Source organism: Rhincodon typus, chromosome 48 (genome assembly GCF_021869965.1).
Source record: "Rhincodon typus isolate 14 chromosome 48, sRhiTyp1.1, whole genome shotgun sequence".
Classification (NCBI taxonomy): Eukaryota; Metazoa; Chordata; class Chondrichthyes; order Orectolobiformes; family Rhincodontidae; genus Rhincodon; species Rhincodon typus.
This window is the reverse complement of record NC_063379.1, coordinates 5,873,304-5,887,223: the sequence shown is the minus strand read 5'-3', so window position 1 is coordinate 5,887,223 and position 13,920 is coordinate 5,873,304. Positions and strand designations below refer to the sequence as shown.

Here is a 13,920-nt window from a genome sequence, read left to right as displayed (position 1 = left end):
TCGGGCCGAAACGTCAGCCTTTCTGCTCCTATGATGCTGCTTGGCCTGCTGTGTTCATCCAGCCCTGCACCTTGCTTTGTCAAGTTTCTTGTCGGAGCTGCACTCATTTTAGATTGTGTACAAGCTTTAGGAGAGTCAGAAGGTGAATTATTAACTGAAATATTCCTTGCCTCTGACCTTTTTATATTACTGTTTATGGTGAATCCAGTTGAGTTTCTGGTCAATGGTAGCTCCTAAGATTTTGATATTTGGAGATTCAGTGATGGTAGCATTATGGAATGTCAAGGGGCAGTGTGTTAAGTTTCCATTTATTGGAGATCATCATGCCTGGCATTTGTGTGGTGTGAATGATATTTTCCACTTCTCTGCCCAAGCCTAGATATTGTCCAGGTCTTCGTGCATTTGGACATGACTCTTCTTACAGTGCTCCATGTGTGGAAAATACATATAGCCTTCACCAAGGCTGTGTAAAATTGCAGCAAGAAATCCCTGCTTCTGTACTCGATCGTCTCACTATGAAGGCTAATGAACCATTTGCCTTGTTCACTGCCTGCTACTTCTGCATCCTTCCTTCCAGTGACTGGTGTACAAGGACACCCAGATCTTGTTACACTTTCCCCCTTTTCCAATCTCTTGCTATTCAGATAACCTGCCTTTCTGCTTTTGCTTCCAAAATGGATAACCTCATTTTTATCCGGATTATGCTTGATGTGTCATGCATTTATCCAAATCACTCTGTCCTCCTTATTGTTCACCACCTCCCCCCTGCCCATGCAGCTTTGTGTCATAAGCAAACTTGGAGATATTTCATTGAATTTTCCCTCATTGAAATGATATTGTGAATAGCTGGGAGCTCCAAGGACTGATTCCTGCAATATCTTGAGGTTGTGTGACATTCGAACAGCCTACCTCAAAAGGGTGAAGGTGGGGGTCATTGAGCATGTTTTTGGTAATTAAGCCTGCTGATAAGGATGGCGGTGTTGTAGTCTGGTGGACTGACCTCTACCATGACCCAAGCAGGACTGCCTGGGTCAGACCTATTGTTTCCGCCTGTCCCTGCCCCACAGAACTCATCTTCCTCCCTTGACTCAGTCTTTTCTGCACTGGTCCAGTCCCTTCCACTTACATCAGCAATTCCTCTGCTTTACACTAGCTTGAGAATTTCCAGTTTGCAGGCTCCAGCTGCCCCTTCTTTACTATGGACATGCAATTCCTTTACACATCCATCCCCCACCAGGATGCTCTGAGCTCACTCATCTCACTGGGGCGGCATGGTGGCTCAGTGGTTAGCACTGCTGCCTCACAGCACCAAGGACCCAGATTCAATTCCACCCTTGGGCAACTGTCTCTGTGGAGTTTGCACATTCTCCCCGTGTCTGTGTGGGTTTCCTCCAGGTGCTCCGGTTTCCTCCCACAATCCAAAGATGTGCAGGGTAGGTGGATTGGCCATGCTAAATTGCCCATAGTGTTCAGGGATGTGTATGTGGGTGGGTTATAGGGGTGGGACTTGTGGGTGTGGACTTGTTGGGCCGAAGAGCTGTTTACACACTGCAGGGATTCTATGATCTTCCTGCAACAAAGGCCTGAACCGTCCCCAACCACCACCACCCTCCTCTGCATCGAGCTCATCCTCAACCTGAACAACTTCTCTTTTAACTCCCCTAATTTTCTCCGGGTCAAAGACATGGCCATGAGTACTGACGTGGCCCCCAGTTATGCTTGTCTGTTTGGGTGCGTGTAACTTCCTTGTTCCAGTCTCCAACTGCAACTCTTTCTCCAGTATATTTGTTTTTCCTTCCAGTTTCCATCCCGCTCTCACCATCAGGACCATGTCACACCTCCCTTCCCTTCCCTGACATCTGTTTCCATTTCTGGGGATAGGCTGGCCACCAATATCTACTGGAAACCCACAGATTCCAACAGTTACCCCAACTGTATCTCCTCACACCCTGCTTACTGTAAAGCCTCTATTTCATTCTCCCAGTCCCTCTGTCTCCATCACATCTGTTCAGGCGATGCCAATTTTGATAAGGGGGCTTTTGAAATGCCCATCTTCCTCAGGATTCCCCAGCATCGTTGTTGCCCAGGCCCTCAGCTGGGTCTGACCCATCACCCTCACTTCGGCCCTCACCCCTCTCTTCCCTCTCACAACAGCAATAGGGTTCCCCTTGTCCTCACCTACCATCCCACCAGCATCCACATCCAGAGGATCATTGGCTGCCATTTCTGCCCCTTCCAGTGAGATGCCACCACCAGACACATTCCCCTCCCTTCCCTTGTCAATGTTCTGCAGGAAACATCCCTCCGGGACACCCTGGTCCACTCTTTGTTCACTCCCAATGATCTCCCTGCCACTGCCCCACAGTGGCACCTCCTGCAACCACGGAAGGTGTAACACTTGTCTGTTTACTTCCCTCAGTATCCCAGGTGAAGCAGTGCTTTACCTGTACTTCACACAGTCTAGTCTACAGCATTCACTGCTCACGATGTGGTCTTCTCTACATTAGGGAAATGAAGCATAGACTGGGTGATAGCTTTGCAGAATGCCTACATTCTGTCTGGAAATAAAAAACCCTGAGCTTCCAGTTGCCTGCCACTTCAACATATTACCCTGTTCTCTGGCCAATATCTTTGTCTCAGGGTTGCTGCAGTGCTCCAGGGAAGCTCAGCGCAGGCTGGAAGAACAACCCCTCATTTTCTTCTTGGGGACCCTGAACCGAGAAGGCTGCAATATCACCTTCCATTAATTTTAGGGCTTTAGCCCTCCCATGTCCTTAACCCAACCCCCACACCAGGCCTTGTTATCACATAGTTATTACATATTACACTCCATTGTAACATTAACAGCTTTTCACCCGAACAGCCAGATGATGATCCACTCCTCTTCCTGTCCAGCTGTTCTTTTCTGTTTTTTGTTTGGGGCTCTATCCCCACTTATTGTTATATTCCTTAACACTTCCCTACAGATGCCCCCTACATTTTCCAATCTACCATCAGTTCCGAGAAAGGGTCATTTCACCTGAAATGTTGACTCTGATTTCTGTCCACAGAAGATGCCAGACCAACTGAGCTTTACAGCAATTTTTTCTTGGGCAAGAGAATCAAAAGTTGCCAGGGATAGATGGGATTGTTGAATTCAAAACAGTCAGCCATATTCTCATTGAATGGCAGAGCAAGCTTGAGGAAGCAAATGGCCTATTTCTGCTCCTAATTAGTAAGGTTCATTTCTGATTTTGTATTTGATTTATTCGTTATTTATTGGAAAACACGTAACAGAATGGATCACTACCTGGCTCAGTGGTTGCTTTCTATACTCGATGGACAATCCCATCACTGAACATATCCTTTCTTTCTCATTCTCAGTGGTTATCTTTTGCTCTGCAGGTAACATTTGTTTTCATTCTTTACAGAAAGTCATTGAGCTCGTGGAGAGGGGAAACAGTGCAGATAGTTCCAAACTTCTCCTAACCCTGGTGATGGGGAAAGGTGCTCAGGCCCGACGAGTGATGTGGGAATCCTTTGTGAAACTGCGAAACAGGGTTCCCAAGTTGGATAAAATACTGCTGGAATTTGGTATGGTTAAACAACTGAATTTTATTTCAGATTCAAGTACTTCAGATTTTACTGTGTTACTATAGAGATCTTTTCTCATAATCAATTGATTTAAACAGGCTTGGATCGATTTGGTTACATGAACATTGTACAAGGTTTATGTGAAGTACCCAGTCAACTAAAAGGTAAGGAATACGACAGCTTTCACGCTGTTTATTTCATTTCTGAGAATCTGCATGATTGGCTCGAGCCATTTGTTGTCAAAAGGTTGTCAGTCAGAAAACAGTCAGGGAGTAATGATTGAACATTGTGTTTGGATTTGTCATCAATCCCCAAGTATTCTACATGGGCTCAAGGTAAAAAAAATTTATGATGAGAATTTTGGTTTCTTTCCTCTAACTATGTGGACATCACATTTTTGCACTTGTTCTTGAAATTCATTCATGGGATGTGGGCATTACTGGCTGGCCAGCATTTGTTTCCAGTCCCTCGTTGCCCTTGAGAAGGTGGCACTACAGCCCACCTGCTGTAGGTTGACCCGCAATGCTGTTCAGGATGGAATTCCAGGCTTTTGACCCAGCAACGGTGAAGGCAGGATGGTGAGTGACTTGGAGGGGAAATTGCATGTGCAGATATTTCCATTTATCAGCTGCCCTTGTCTTTCTGGATGCAAGTGGTCATGGGTTTGGAAGGTGCTGTCTCAGGAGCTTTTGTGAATTTATGTAATGCATCTTGCAGATAATATTCACTACTGCTTCTGAGTGACTCCCTCCCCCATCGACAATGTGGTGCCAGTCAAGCAGGCTGCTTTGTCCTGGATGGTGTCAAGCTTCTTGAGTTGTTGGAGCTGCACCCATCCAGGCAAGTGGGAAGTATTCCATCACCTGTTGCAGGTTGACACCTCTGTTTTCGGTATGCCTGATGCTGTTCATGGCATGCGCTCCTGCATTCTCCATTGAATCAGGGTTGATCCCCTGGCTGGATGGTAATGGTTGAGTGGAGGATATACCGGGCCAAGAGTTGCAGATTGTACTCCAACACAATTCTGCTGCTGTTGATGGCCCACACTGCCTCATGGATGCCCAGTACTGAGTTGCTGTAGCTGTTCAACGTCTGTCCCATTTTAGCATGGTGATAGTGGCACACAATATGATGGAGGTTATTCTAATGTGAAGGCAGGAATTTGTCTCCACAGGGACTATGTGGTGGTCACTGTTAGCAATAGTGCAGCTGGCAGATTAGTAAGGATGAGGGCAAGTATGTTTTCCCCCTAGTTGGCTCCCTTGCCACCTGCTGCAGACCCAGTCTAGCAGCTATGCCCTTCAGTACCCGACCAGCTTGGTCACCAGTGTTGCTGCTGATCCACTCTTGGTGGTGGACATTGTAATTCTCCATCCAGAGTACATTTTGTACCCTTGCCATCCTCAGTGCTTCCTCCAAGTGTTTAATATGGAGTATTGATTTGTCACCTGAGGGAGGATGGCATATGGTTATCAGCAGGAGGTTACCTTGCCCAAGTTAACCTGATGCTGTGAGACTTCATGAGGCCTGGAGTCAATTGTTGAGGAATCCCAGGGCATCTCCCTCCTGTCCATATACTACTGCTACCACCTCTGCTGGGTCTGTCCTGCTGGTGGGACAGGACACTTCCGGGGATGGTGATAGTGGCCAGGACGTTGTCGTACACACAGAAACATACTGGTACAGATAATGTCAGGCTGTTGCTTGACAAGTCTGAGACAGCTGTTGGCAGTAGTCCCCAGATGTTAATAAGGAGGACCTTACAGGGCTGTTTCTGCCGTTGTCTTTTCCAGTGCCTAGTAGGTTGGTGTGATCTATCTGGTTTTGTTTCTTTGAGACTTGGTAGCGATTGATACGACTGAATGGGTTGCTAGCACATTTCAGAGAGCGATTGAGAGTTAACCACACTGCTGTGGGCCTGAAGTCATACGTAAACCATGTGAGGATGGCACATTTTCTCCCCTGAATGGCATTAGTGAACCAGGTGGATTTTTCTGATCGACAATGGAATCTGCTGATGACAATAATATCAGTGTTTTATTTAACTGAATTCAATTTGCACCATTTGCTGTGGCAGGATTCAAACCCCAGAACATTAGCTGAGTTTCTGGATTAATAGCCTAGTGGTATTATCACTAGACTATCACAGCTCCCCCGCAAACCCCTAATTTATCTGATTGTTGTTGCACTTGATAGCTTACATCTGGCAGAATCTCCATTTGCTGTGAATCCTCATATATAGACATCCTGTGTGCTACAGATTCTGGGTTCATGGGCCAGATGTTAAGGGTTTTCTATATGCAACCATATTTCAAAATAGGGCACCTAGTCTCTTCCTATTTCCTTATCAAGCCAATCCCATTCCACAAAGCCTCGACTGTCATGAATAAGTAACTCTTCCTTGCCTTCCATTCTCTTACCATGGGATCCCCAGCCAAGCGCCCTCCTGATAGGGGGCAGATAGAAAAAGATACTCGTAGCATTTCTTTCACAGCCCACTGAAACCAGATAAGGAGATTACATAGGCAAAGTGTTGCCTATAAAGATCCAGTCCTCTTAATTAAATTCATAGTGAGGAATCAGTAAAGATCCAGAATGAAACCTGGCTTCAAGGAGCATAACTGTTGTTTTCTGCAAATTGCTCAGTGATGGATAGTCACAGTCACTATATTCACATGAGACTGCCAATGTGCTTAAGAAAATAATGTATTTATTGCAGGGGTAAAAAAAGAGCTATGTAAGAGCATTTTGAAAGAACTGAAAAACAATTAAAAATTTGCCCGAAGATCTTTGTTTCGGTTGTTTAAAATTATCAAAAAGACAATTGTGGAAGCAACAAAAAATCTTTTTGACACAAAGTAGTACATATTCTGTTGGGTATTTTGCTTATAGGGTAAAGACATCTCGTCAATAATCTAACCCAGTTTATCCTCAAAAAGAGACAAAGTAAGACTTTGGGAGAGCTCATTGCTGCTAGATGGAGGAGAACTCGAACTCTTAGCAGTTGAACATTCTTAATAAGTTGTAGGGACATGAGATACGAGGAAGAGAGCAGGAAGGGAAGAAAGCAAGCTGTTCACTCTGTCAGCTGTCCTGCCTGATCTGGACGAATCCTAGTACTTGTCACAGCTGTATGTTTTGCTGCATAAATTGCGTCATATTCTATCTTAAACCTTGGTTAAACTCAACATCCCATTGTGTTGGTCGTAGTTAATCTGTATTGATTATACGCTTGGGCAGTGAGGGAAGAGGTAAGGGCAGGTGTAAGGGTAAAGGGCTATCTCCTAAACTTCCACAGAAATGTGCTGCAGGAAATGAATGGGACACTGTGAAGACTATGGAAGGACCCACATGCCTTAACAGGGAATGATCCCTTCGGAATGATGAAAGGAATGGGAAGTGGAATATGTGCTTGGTGGTGGTGTTATGTTCTCGATGGGTTTGTTTATAATGCAGAAAACCGGTTCACAGTTAATAAAGAGAACTAAAATTCAGAAGGAGGAAGGGAAAACCCAAATCAGGAAAGTTAATCCACACTTTAGATAATAGAATAAAGCATCATCTACGGTGAAAATCACTGAAGGGCAAATTGATGTGGGGTCCAGAGACAATTTAAGGTGTTTGTATGGATCCAGTAAGTAGAGGAGACAGGACTAATCGTCTCTGTAACAAGGCATGACATTTTTTGGTCAAGTAGCCTATTCAGTCCCACATGTAACAGCAGTTTCAGTCTACATTCATTGATTTTGTTTTGTAACATTCCTGTCGTGCTACTGAATGCCAATAGAAATAGACCACCTGCCCGCATCAATGCAATATTGGAACAGAGAAAAAAACAGTTTCAACTGCTTCACCAATAATTATACTTTAATTGTCTAATTTTGGTCCTAGTTTCCAACAATGCAGGATTTAGAAGCTGAAAATATGCTTCTGTTGGATGTTACATTGGATTCAAATATAATGACTGAATTAAGGATCATTTTTAGGTTGAAAAAGTTGCCTCTTTCATTACCATTAGGAATGTAGCTCGTAACTTGCAACCACCCTGACTATTATGCATAGAATCACAAAATCATAGAATCCCTACAGTGCAGAAAGGGGTCATTCAGCCCATCGAATCTGCATCGACCTTCTGAACAGCATCCCACCCAGACCCAACCCCCTATTAGACATGAAGAGAACATGCAAACTCCAGACAGACAGTCATCCAAAGAATCAAACCCAGGTCCCTGGCGCTGAGGCATCAGTACTAACCATAGAGTTAGTGCTCCTCACATTTTCCATGCAATAACATTTTCTTGTTCTTCTCCGATCAGATTAAACAACTTCTGAACTCCCATTCTTTGCTGATAAATGATAACATTTCAATATCTCTCATTTCTTCACTTCTTTTCCATCTGTTTAAACTGGGATAAAGGGCCTTTCAGGCTGATGTCAGTTGTTGGCAAGACACTGGAAACACAAGAGAGGCCCTTAAATGATTTCTAGGAAAGGGAAAAGGCCATTAGAAATTCACAACATAGCTTCTGAAAAGAAATATTAGCTCTACCCAATAAATTTGATAATTTAAGGAAGTCACAGGTACAGTGGATGAAGGGATTCTGGTGGACTAATCTGTAGCAAAGTTTGCAGAAAGCTTTTGATAAAGATTTGTTGCGCTGGTTTGCTCCATTCTGTGAAATTTTGTTATATTAGTAGAAATTTGAAACACTGAAATAGGAACAGTACAGTACTGAATCCTGCAGTAAAAACTTAGCAATTTACATGGACTTTTCAACTTGACGTTACAAATGATCTGTCCATGGGACTCGCTCATGTCACACAACTACTCAGTCTACACTAATGATCTGGAGTAGCGTTGGGAGCATAATTAGTACATTTAAATTGATACCAGCATTTGTGAATATCAAGACAACAGTCAAATATACAAAAACTTCAGATAAGTGGGTCATTTATTTTATTTGGGTAAATGCAATGTCATTCGTGCTGGTCAGAATAAAGCAGAAAATAAGTATCATTGGTAGGAAACGACAGAGGGTCGGGGGGGAGTGGTGGGGGGAGATCTTGCTATTATAGCATGCAGATCAGCAAAAATCCTGAGCAGTGTTATTCTAGTTTTAATAACAATCATTTTGTGACATGGATTCTAAAGTAGAGGTAAAGAGGATTTTGGTTTTCTGTGCTGCGATGGTACGAATCCAATTTTAGTCTAAAGAAAGGTCAGGATGTCATTTGGAAGAGCGAGTTGAGACAGCTTCTCCAAGAAATCACACTATGCAAAACGTACCTGGAGAGGGAACTGCAGCTTATTGTTGACTCACAGAAAAGTTGGTCAGGGCCCACAAGCAGGTTGAGTTCAAAAGAAAAGGTACTTACCAGTGTAAGGGCAGTGGGTTTTTAAGCAGCCTCCAAGCTGAATGAATCCAGTATCCAGGGATGAGCTGAATCAATTTAAGTGTGTGATACTGGGAATTCGAATGGCATCCCACCGTTGGACATACATGGCCATTCAGCCATCCTTGTTGATGGGAAATAGTGTGCTGATTGTCTCCTGTCTGATGTCTCGGGCAACTGCACCCAGTAAAGAGTGAATTGTCTGCAGTTGTCAAATAACTGACCTGCCTGTGTGCAGTAGGTTGTGAAACAAGTTGTCACTGTGTCCTTGCTCTTTCATATTTGCTTGATGTGCTCACGTGGCTACTATTACCTGCCATGCTCTGTTCTATTTTACTTCTTTCTGGATACAGGGTATCCCTGTGGTGTTTCACCTCACAATGCAGGATCTGCAGAACCTGGATACCCTGCCTCTGTTTCACTCTTCATTTTCATGGCAGAATGGCTGATAGGCAAGCACATGGCTGAGCAATGATTGTTTCTGTCGTGTTACTCAACCTGTGTGCAATGGCTTGTTGGAACATCTGTTTGTGCACAGACAGATGTTGCAGTGGGAGATGGGCACTGTTCATCTAGAGGTTTCCATCACCGGGATTGGGTGTGAACAACACAGAATGACATTGTGGTCTAAAACATGGAGAATCTGACCAGACTGCTGTTGAGTTTTGCAGATGGTTTTGTTGACAGTGTGGATATGTAAAGTTATCAGTGAGGAATGTTAGAATTCCTGTCACTTAACATATAGTTTCTGCCAAAATACTCCTTTGGAAGATCTGTATAAGTTAAGATATGGGAGCAGAATTGGGCCATTTGGACCATCAACCTTGCATGAGGCCAACCTATGGATTACAATGTTAATTTTGCTTGCTGTCCAGCGTTGTGAGCTGTATAGTTGCCAAGATACAGACATCTACATGACTGGTCTTTAGTGATTATAACTGCTGTGTGAGCTCTCTTTACAAATTTGCAATAGACTGATTCACAATCTAAACCTTCCCATGGAAAGCTCAAGCCTGGCCATCACCTTACCAGTCAGTCAACCTTTAGCAAATACACTCCCATGACAGCAGTCTGAAATCTCTTCTCAAAAGGTATCATGACTTCTTCACATCTTGCCGTGTCGTTGTGACTGGTTACCAGGGCAACCCTTGATATAGGGCCTGAGGTGTGAAAAGGCAGCTTCCTCCTGTTAGGCTTGCTTTTGGGTTTGAGCTGTGATACGTGACGTTCCCTTGTAAGTTCAACACAAGCTCAAGAAACAGCATTTAATTTTTCAACGCTGCGTTGTGTAAACTAGTCCACTCATCAGGCACTCTGAAGACAACCAACAGAAGTTGCTGGAAAAGCTCAGCAGGTCTGGCAGCATCTGTGGAGAGAAATTGTTAATGTTTTGGGTCCAGTGACCCACCCTCAGAACTGATGGTAGCTCAGAAAATGTGGGTTTATAAGCAGAAGATAAGGTTTGGGGAGGGGTAAGGAGTAAACAATGGGTGCGGACAGAGCGTAAAGAGAAGAGCAATTGGACAGAAGGTTGACTGACTGGTAAGGTGATGGCCAAGCTTGAGTTTTCCATGGGAAGGTTTAGATTGTGAATCAGCCTATTGCAAATTTGTAAGGAGAGTTCACACAGCAATTATAAAGAGACGAGCAATTGGACAGACAAAGGAATCGTAGAATCCCTACAGTGTGGAAACAGGCCATTCAGCCCAACAAGGCTACACTGTTGCTCCAAAGAGCATCCCACCCAGACCCATTCCCCTACCCTTGGATTTCCCATCTAACTCACCTAACCTAAACATCCCTGGTCACTACGGGCAATTTAGCATGGCCAATCCACCTACCCTGCACATCTTTGGGCTGTGGGAGGAAACCCGCACAGACACAGGGAGAATGTGCAAACTCCACAGAGACAGTTGCCCAAAGGTGGAATTGAACCCAGATCCCTGGTGCTGTGAAGCAGCAGTGCTAACCACTGAGCCACTAACTGAATTACAATCTGGCTAGGAGGGTGAATAGCTATTAATGGAGACTATTAGCCTGACACAACACACTGACCTATTGTTAGTCACTGTGAGATGACAACGCCTGGTGTGTGGGGTAGGGCCTAGGACATGGGAGAGGTCAGGCCCTAAAAATTATTGAACTTGATATTGAGTTTGGTGGGCTGCAGGGTCCCCAAGTGGAAAATGAGGTGCTGTTCTTCCAGTTTGCGCTGAGCTTCTCTGGAACACCAGCAGGCCTGAGACAGATGTTAGCCAGGGAACAGGGTGGTGTGTTAAAGTGGCAGGCAACTGGAAGCTCAGTGTAATTTTTGCAGGCAGAATGTAGGTGTTCTGTGAAGTAGTCACCCAGATTATACTTTGTGGTCTCCTCTACATTGTTTCCCCAATGTGAGCAGTGAATGCAGTAGACTAGATTGTAGCAAGTGTAGGTCCAGTGCTGCTTCACCTGGAAGGTATGTTGGGCCCTTGGATACTGGGGACGGAGGAGGTAAATGGGCAGGTGTTACACCTACGATGGATGCAGGGGAAAGTGGGGCGGGGTGGGCGTTGTGGGTGGATGTTGGGAGTGAAGGAAGAGTGGATCAGGGTGTCCTGAAGGAAATGGTCTCTGCAGAAGGCGGACAGGGAGGGGAGGGGAATGGAATATGTCTGGTGGTAGCATCTCGCTGGAGGTGGTGGAAATGGCAGCTGATGATCTTCTGGGACGTGGTTGCAGGTGGGTGGTAGATAAGGACAGGGGATCCCTATCGCTGTTGCGGGAGGGAAGAGGGGGTGAGGGTGGAAGTACGGGACATGGCTGTCAACTGGGTCTGACCCCTGTCGACAACAATGCTGCGAAGTCCTGTTGAGGAAGGTGGTGAATATTTTGGAGGCTTCCTTTGTTGAAGTTGGTCTCATTGGAACATAGAGACACGGAGAGCTGGGAGAATGAAATGAAGTCTTTACAGGAAGCAGGATAGCTGTGCAAGTCTGTGTGTTTTTGGTGGATATTAGTGGTTACTCTATCCCCAGAAATGGAAATATCCGCAGTTCTGTTGGTTTTTACCCTGAAGACCATGTTCCTTTTCAATGTAACTGTTGTACATGAACATAAGTAATCGCATCCTTTTCCCCAACTCCTTTCCCATCATCCATTGTCACAAACACACTTGTCTGGTGAAATTGCAAATTTGCTTGCATTTCTTTCAGATTAGAAATTGTTTAGAGCTCCATTTAAGCTTGAGGAGCAGCACCTGAGCATTGAACAACCTTCCAGAAACAACATGAAGTTCAACAAATTCAGATCCCAACCCCACTTTTTTTTCCGAATTGTTGAGGTTGCTATTGTCACATACCCTGCGTCCCACAATATGCTGTCTAAACCTAAAACCATTGCAATTTGTGTTGTATATTAGTAGCCCGATCCTCAGTAGATGTACACAATACCCCAGAAAATTTGTCCAAATCCTAAATCGGCGATTATGCTTCTACAGTCTGAGAGATATAGTCCTTGGCCCAACCAGCTTCAGCCATTCTTCAGGCCCTTGAAGTACCATCAATACTGAGACAGACTCTTTACATCAGCTGAAAGGATACACATATAAGCATCAGTATCTTTGAATCAGCCACTGGCATCGAGGCCATAATCATCCGAAAGCCAAATCTACTGGGCTGACCATGTGCTCGATGGCTGAGTTATGCTTGTTAAAGCAAATCATCTTTGCCCACCTCAAAGACACTTGAATGAGACGACGACAAAGGAAGCATTTCAACGATTCCCTGAAGGTTTCCCTCAAGAAATACGACATAGATATTAACATGTGGGAGACCCTTGTTAAGAAGAAACCGACTTGGAGGAAGCTCCTGTATGAAAGGACATAATTCTTGGTGAGCACCTTTTTGGCAAGCGGAAGTACTGAAACAGAACTGGAGAAAGGAATGCCAATGATGTCCAGGCCAAGGACCAATTCCACCTCCCTGAAACACTTACCAAATGTGTGGTCAGAGATGCGACCTGGGAAGAGTTAGGCTCAGGCAGTTATTTGGGGACCCGGGGAACCCATGACCAGTAGCGCAGAATTTCCTAGATGGACAATTGTACTTATTATGAGTGATTTCCCAACAACGATAATCCGTTCAGGAAGTAGCTGTCGGCAGTTCCAGTCTCTAACTTCATAACTCAGGCTGAAGTCACTTGTAACGTTAAGAGGATGTAAGGAACATACACAGGGCTGTGGGTAGGTTGTGAGTGGGCAGAGATCTGGCAAATGAAGCTCAACATGACAGTGAAATTGTTAATTTTGGCAGAGAGAAAAGCATACTATCCAAACAGTGAGACCTTGCACCACTCAGATGCAGAGAGGTTCGGTGTCTAGTGCATGAATCACAAAAGGTTAGGATGCAGGTACAGTAAGTAATCAGGAAGCTAATAGAATAACAACTGAAAGAACTGCAGAGGCTGTAAATCAAACAGAAATTGCTGGAAAAAGCTCAGTCGGCCTGGCGGCTTCTGTGGAGAGAAATCAGAATTAGTGTTTCTGGTCCAATCTACCTTCCTCAGAACTGATGGTAGCTGAGAACATGTCGGTTTATATCAAGGTTAGGTTGGGGAAGTAGGTAAGGAATAAACGATGGGTGGCGATAGAGCCCAAAGAGAGAGAAGATGAGTTAGACAGACAAAGGGAGTGGCTAACGATCTGTCTGGATGGTGAATAGTTCTTAATGGGGACTGTTTTTGGTTAATAATGGGTTGTGTGTAATAGCAGACAGTGGTAAGACCTGGAGTGTGTGAGTTGAAGTAAGGACATGGGAGAGCTCAAGCCCTAAAGTTATTGAAATCGATATCGAGTCCAGAAGGCTGCAGGGTCCCCAAACAGAAACAGAACTGCCCAGGCAGACCCATTGTTTCTGCCTACTCCTGCCCCACAAGCCACCTCTCTCCCTACCTTGACTTGGTCTTTTCTCCCTGGTC

The 13,920-nt window shown here is 44.7% G+C and overlaps 1 pseudogene; it reads left to right on the top strand.

The window, feature by feature from the left end:
• LOC109933297 overlaps positions 1-13,920 on the top strand; it is a 97,408-nt pseudogene that overhangs the window by 35,168 nt on the left and 48,320 nt on the right.